Here is a 7192-nt window from a genome sequence, read left to right as displayed (position 1 = left end):
CTTGGGTAGAGCTGGCATTGCTGTTGGAAAGGAGTTAGCATTTCGGTGCATGGGTGCACTGCCTTGACACTGCCTTGGCTGGGATTTCACGTGCTCACAGAGAGCTCTGACTCAAACAGGGAGCTGCCAGGTGACTGATATCACAGAGTTATTTCCTGTAAGAAAGAGATGAATATTGTAGATTATGGGCGAAGATGCTCACTGTCAGACTTCCCCCAGGTGCATGAATTAGGAACAACAGTGTAACCCATGAGTCAACATTGCCCAGAAGATGCTAGTAGGAGACTGGGAGTCAGGACTCCTGGGTTCTATTACTGACATGCTGCACAATCTGGGCCAAGTCACTTAGCCTGGGGTGTCTCAGCTTTTCCATCTGTAAAGCAGGGATAAGAATATTTCTCTACCTCACAGGGGTGGCAGGACTTCAATTAAGTCTTGCCTGTGTTATGGCTTTTAATCATTGAGCAGCAAGGTTTGCCTCCAGTAGCTACACAGTTAAAATTTGCTGCCACAGCTGAGTTGTTTTCTCACGCTTGCTAGGTTGTACGTAGAGTGAGGAAATGTAGGGGACTCTCCCACCAGTGCCTTAGTCCTGCTGCGGCTACCCTGGTGGTAGCAATAGTGAGAGCACTAGTGTAGACAGACTTTCACCACGGTGTGGTCAAACTCTACTCAGAGCAGGCCTAGATGAGAGAGGGATTAAAAACCTGCAGAGAGTGTTGGGGCCTCTGCTGTTGCACTCGCCCAAAGAGCTGTACCAGTGGTACCAATGGTGGGCAAATTTAAGAAAAAAGTCTAGTGTAGAGAAGACTTGACAAAGGCCATGTGGCAAGTCAGTAGTGGGACCCAGGGGCAATGGGACCTTAGGACCATATGGCAAGTCAGTAACGGAATACAGGCATCCTGCTATATCCTCTAGGCAACACAGTCTCTCATGAATTATATTAAGCAGGGTAAGCTGAACATGGTGATCCAAATACCAGTGGCCGGTCTGTGCTAGGTCTGGTTGAGCTGTATCAGTGCTGACACAATGGTAGGGGGACTTCCCTACATTTCTCTGTGTAGCCAAGACCCTGGAGGCCTCAGCTAGCACCCAGCTGTCTCCTGGAATGGGTTCCACAGACTGGTTTTGTAGTGTGGGCAGGAGCTCACCATGTTTGTGGAACCGGTTTGGCCAACTGTTCTTCCTTCCAGCTCTCTGTGTAGTAGGACATCCCCAAAGTCCCGCTAATGCCACACTCTGTGCATGTCCTCCAGGCACTCTGTCATCCTACTGACACATTATGGGGTAGGTATCCAGCATCTTCCCACAATGCACTCATACACACATGGTTTAGGCAGGCCGGTGGGTTCAAACATGCAAACACAGCTGCAATCACAGACAAGCCATTGTGTGGACACACAGGCTAAGATCCCCAAAGGTATTTAGTTATTTGAAATCAATGGAAGAAAGGTGCCTAAATACTTTTGAGGGCCTGGGCCAAACTGACCCATGTTTCTTGTAACTGGTTAAGATGACTGTGCCTGTAATTAGTTACAAAATCACTATGATAGCCGCACTATAGATGGGCCCCTGTGGTTTGTAACGAGCTTTGAGCTCCTTGTAGGAAAGGTACTATAATCATAGAATCATAGAATATCAGGGTTGGAAGGGACCCCAGAAGGTCATCTAGTCCAACCCCCTGCTCAAAGTAGGACCAATTCCCAGTTAAATCATCCCAGCCAGGGCTTTGTCAAGCCTGACCTTAAAAACCTCTAAGGAAGGAGATTCTACCACCTCCCTAGGTAACGCATTCCAGTGTTTCACCACCCTCTTAGTGAAAAAGTTTTTCCTAATATCCAATCTAAACCTTCCCCACTGCAACTTGAGACCATTACTCCTCGTTCTGTCATCTGCTACCATTGAGAACAGTCTAGAGCCATCCTCTTTGGAACCCCCTTTCAGGTAGTTGAAAGCAGCTATCAAATCCCCCCTCATTCTTCTCTTCTGCAGGCTAAACAATCCCAGCTCCCTCAGCCTCTCCTCAGAAGTCATGTGTTCCAGTCCCCTAATCATTTTTGTTGCCCTTCGCTGGACTCTCTCCAATTTATCCACATCCTTCTTGAAGTGTGGGGCCCAAAACTGGACACAGTACTCCAGATGAGGCCTCACCAATGTCGAATAGAGGGGAACGATCACGTCCCTCGATCTGCTCGCTATGCCCCTACTTATACATCCCAAAATGCCATTGGCCTACTGTGGAAATGCAGTGCACAGTCCTGCCTACAGAGTTTAACGAAGCATATCTTTATTACATGAGCTTTTGCCTGACTTCTGTTTATACTGGGTCTATTCATTCTTTGCCCGGGCAATGATTACACATTCTAATGGATTGCACACTAATTGTCCTGACATGAAGACCAATGCTACCTTGTATAAGGATAGGTCCCATTAGCAGAGTTTATGAAATATGGTGTACAGTAACCATTTATATCTGGTGTAGTCCAAATCAGGGGTGCTCAAACTTCCTAACTGAGGGGCCAACTTCCCAGGAGCCTAATTTGCAAAAAAAAATTGAGCAAATTGCAGCTTCCTTACCTTTGCTATGGAAGTGATCTGTTCATCTAGACATGACCTTAGAAAAGCACACTGAAGGCAATCATTCCTCACTCTACCTCTCACAGAAAGGCACTCTGCTCCTCACAGAAGATGCTCTGCATTTTACAGGATCAGGTACTATGAGTGTGACCTCCAATTATCCAAGTGTCATTAGACCCAGAGTTAGGGCTTGCCCCTGTATCAAAGTCCTCTTCCCAGTGCACATTATTAAAGCACTTACGAAAGAAGAACAGAAATTAGTGTGGCAAGAAATCATCAGACTTGGTAACACAGACGTATGTATGAAACCACTGATAAAATCAGGGGGCCAGGTCCTCCGCTAGTAGAGCTATGTTTAATCACAAAAGCTGGGGCTCTGTAGTGCACATTTCCTACACACGACAGGGGAAGGAAAGAGGCTGCCTTTGTTCCAAAGTATAAACTCACCTCTGTATTTCTTGAGTTTCTAAGATTTGCTATTTGTTCTCCTTTTCACCTGTGACATTCTTGTAAAGAGTATGCACTCAAAACACAGCTACGTACCTGAAACCTTCTGTTGACCCTAAAAGTAATTGGTGCAGAAGTCCATACATAATAGAGCTATTAGAGATTGTCAGAAGTGGTATTTTCCATGTGGAAAATTTCAATTTTTTTGGCAGAAATTCAAATACTGAAAAGTTTTGGCCAACATCTAAAATGTTTCAGGAATTCCATTTTTCAAAGGCAAATCAAAAATTTCAGACACTTCTTGCAAAAAATATTGCTGAGTCAAAAATGCAATTTGCCATCCACAGCGGTTTACATGGAAAATGTTCAACCAGTCCTAATACATACCTACATACTGCATGTCTGTCTTTTTCATAGGCATCGAGCACAGAGCTTCACAGTGGTCACTTTGAGGGCAAATATAATCTGTATTTCTGGAAGATTAATTTGTTTTTTTGTAATGCAAGTTAATGCTGAATCCAGTGTGTTTTTCCAATTTCTAAAGAAGAATTTCTCCCCACCCAACCTAATCAACCACTAACTAATCTTGAAATTCAAATCCAAGCTGAAACTTGCTCTGGAGTGGCACATTTTGTTTCATATCCTGTGGATCACATTCCTCCCTGGTGAAACACCACAGGCTTCTAGAAAGAGACACCAGGGATTAATTTGGCCCTGTGTGTCTTGGTTAATTTATGTCAAAGCTCTTTGTGTTTCAGACAGTAAAATGGGAAATCCATTCACAGAACCACCCGCTGGTCATCTGACAAACCGCATACACTAAAAATGTTGAAGGTGTTAATTTTTTTAGACATCTGAGTTAATTGCTTCAATATTAAAGTCCATGTGAAAGGGATTTTGTAAGGAGTATAATGCTTAAGAAGATCAATAGAGGATTTTGGCCAGCTAATCCTGCTATAGATCAATGCCTAAGAGGTTGGAATTAGTACTCTGTTGGAGATCTTTTCCTTGCTATTAACAGTTATCCACGTGAGGATGTCTGAAGTTAATGGGAGACATAAGATGTATAATGATGACGGGAAGAAATATCCCTGTTGAAAGTAAAAGAGGAGTGGCTCATTGCAGGAGGGGGGGTAGTCCCTGGTTACTTGCGATGCCACTGAGATTTTGTGTCCTGCCAGGGATCACTAGGAGCACTACTGATAAGGTCTGCTAATTGCTATAAGATTAGATTTGAGACACTGGGGCCTGATCCTCAGCTGCATTGCTGCTGATCTACATCATGATATGCCAGCACGGAGGGGTCTTAAAGCCAGCATATCCACCTGCAGGAGGATCACCCCAGTGTAGGGAGATCCTCCAGCCGTGAGAATTTGCCAGATCCTCCCAGCAGGGGCCATGGGAAAAGGGGGCATGGTCAAAGCTTCTGTATGACCTGGTGATCTCCAGTCAAATATCAGCCCAATCAGTAGACTGCTCTAACTTCTACCAGGGAGTCAGCCCTGCATGCAGTCAGCCTAGGATCTTACTGAAGAAGTAAAAAGGCTGTAAAGGCAATCTGTCCCCCACTGATACTGCCCCATTCTGGGCACATTGCACCTTTCCCTGACAGACAGCTAGGTGCTCTGTTTCTCTGTCACCACGGCAGCACTTGCATAGCTTGCCTTGCCTGAGTGTGGGTCCCTGTGGCTCTAGGAGAGAGGCTGGACTTTAAAAACACCCATGTGGAGGAGACAGAAACAAAGGGAGGGGATCGAGACCACAGTCAGGACGGGATACAGCTATGGATTATGCCAGGGCAGTCACTAGAGTGGCCGGGCTGCAGCGGGAATCTGTTTTGACATCTTGTCCGAGGGCCTGTAAATCTTGGCTATGGCCCTGTATCCATGCATTCTCCTTTAACTTCAATGTAGTAAAATTCCTTCCCTGGTCATGGTAAAATTCACGCCTCGTCAAATGGCATAAATGAAGAAGGTTATGGAGAAACATGTAAGTATCAGATGCAACACCTGTCTCCTCCTGGAGATGCTTGTCCAGATCCTCAGCTGGGGTAAATCAGCACAGTACCCTTGATGCCTGTGGATGCCAGTGGATCTACCCTGATGTACACCAGCTAGGGATCTCAGACAAAGTTGTTATTAACCAGGAGGACCCAAAGAAACATTATACCTCACTGTAACTGCACTCTTCAGTGCAACCTTTAATTACTGTGAACTTGTCACCAGTGCTCATTATAGGTGAACCTGGTTGCCTGACACTTTCCATTACAAGACTCCATTTTTAGGTACTTCTAACTTTGCCAAACTTTAATAGTTTAAGCTGAACTTTTCAATGCCTCGGGCTGGATTTTTTTGAGGGAACGTTTTAACCAGAATGGTTCAGTCATTTCAGATGTTCCTGTGCTTCTTAATTTGTCCCCCTGGTGCATACGCATTATGATACAGCTTTTAATTATTTGATCACATTCTGTTTTTCCACAGGACCCTGCCCCATTCAATGGACAGGCTGGATAATGTACTGCGGATGAAGCAGGGTTGTGCAGTGAAGGAGTCTGTTGTCTGTCTCGTTTGTGGCAGGATTTGGAAGCCCCCAACCCCTGCCGCTTGAGGGTGTTTTACTAGGCAGCTTTCCCTAAGGCAGTGTTTTCCAAACTTGGGACGCCGTTTGTTCAGCGAAAGCCCCTGGCGGGCCCAGCCAGTTTGTTTACCTGCCACATCCGCAGGTTCAGCCGATCATGGCTCCCACTGGCCACGGTTCGCTGTGCCTGGCCACTAGGGGCTGTGGGAAGCAGCGGCCAGTACGTCCCTCGGCCCTCGCCACTTTCCGCAGCCCCCATTGGCTGGGCACTGCGAACTGCGGCCATACAGCCCGACATGTGTGGTGAAGGCTGACCTTTCTTTGGCGGATTCATCTAGCGGTATCTGCCAGTACCCCTTGGGTAAGTCCAAGGTAGAGATGAACTGGGCCTGTCCCAGTTTCTCTAATAGTTCATCTGTGCGTGGACCTGCGGACGCAGCAGGTAAACAAACCAGCTGGGCCCGCCAGGGACTTTCCCTGCACAAGTGGTGTCCCAAGTTTGGGAAACACTGCCTTAAGGGGTAGCGCAGTGCCTGGGATACAGGAGACCTGGGTTCTAGTTAGGATTGCCAGGTGTCTGGTTTTCGACCGGAACGCCCAGTCGAAAAGGTACCCTGGCGGTTCTGGTCAGCATCACCGACCGGGCCATTAAAATTCTGCTTGGCGGCGCAGTGCGGGCCTGGGGTAAGGCTGGCTCCCTACCTGCCCTGGCTCCGCATGGCTTCCGGAAGCATCTCCAGGTCCCTGCAGCCCCTAGGCACATAGGCAGCCAGCGATGCTCCGCATACTGCCCCCATCCTGAGTGCCGGCTCCGTAGCTCCCATTGGCTAGGAACTGCAACCAATGGGAGCTGCGGGGGCGGCGCCTGCAGGCACGAGAGCAGCATGCAGAGCCTCTCTGGCCGCCCCTGGGCCTAGGGGCCATAGGGACCTGACAGCCACTTCCTAGGAGCTCCTGCAAGTGCTGCTAGGACCGCGCACCCTGAACCCCCTCCCACATCCCAACCTTCTGCCCCAGCCTGGAGTCCCCTCCCACATCCAAACTCCCTCCCGGAGCCCACAACCCCCCACGCCTCAACCCCCTTCCCCAACCCTGAGCCCCCTCCTGCACCCCAAATACCTCATCCCTGGCCCCAGCCCCGAGCCCCCCCCACAACCGAAGCCCTCACCCCCGTCCCGCACCCCTGCCCCCGCCCGGTGAAAGTGAGTGAGGATGGGGGAAGAGTGAGCAAGGGGGGAGGGGGATGGAGCAAACAAGGAGCAGGGTCTCGGAGAAGGGGTGGGGACAAGGTTGTTCAGTTTTGTGCAATTAGAAAGTTGGCAACCTTAGTTCTAGTCCCAGCTCTGCCACTGGTCTGTTGGGTGCCTTGCTTCCCCACTCTGTGCCTCAGTTTCCCCATTTGTAAAATTGGGTTAAACAGAGCATGGGCTAGGTTGGGTAAAACGTCCCTCAGACCTTGGAAGGGAGGGATAGCTCAGTGGTTTGAGCATTGGCCTGGTAAACTCAGGTTTGTGAGTTCAATCCTTGAGGGGGCCATATAGGGATCTAGGGCAAAAATTGGGGATTTGTCCTGTTTTGAGCAGGGGGTTG

The sequence above is a fragment of the Lepidochelys kempii genome, chromosome 8, assembly GCF_965140265.1.
Source record: "Lepidochelys kempii isolate rLepKem1 chromosome 8, rLepKem1.hap2, whole genome shotgun sequence".
Taxonomy (NCBI): domain Eukaryota; kingdom Metazoa; phylum Chordata; order Testudines; family Cheloniidae; genus Lepidochelys; species Lepidochelys kempii.
This window is presented reverse-complemented; position numbering follows the sequence as displayed.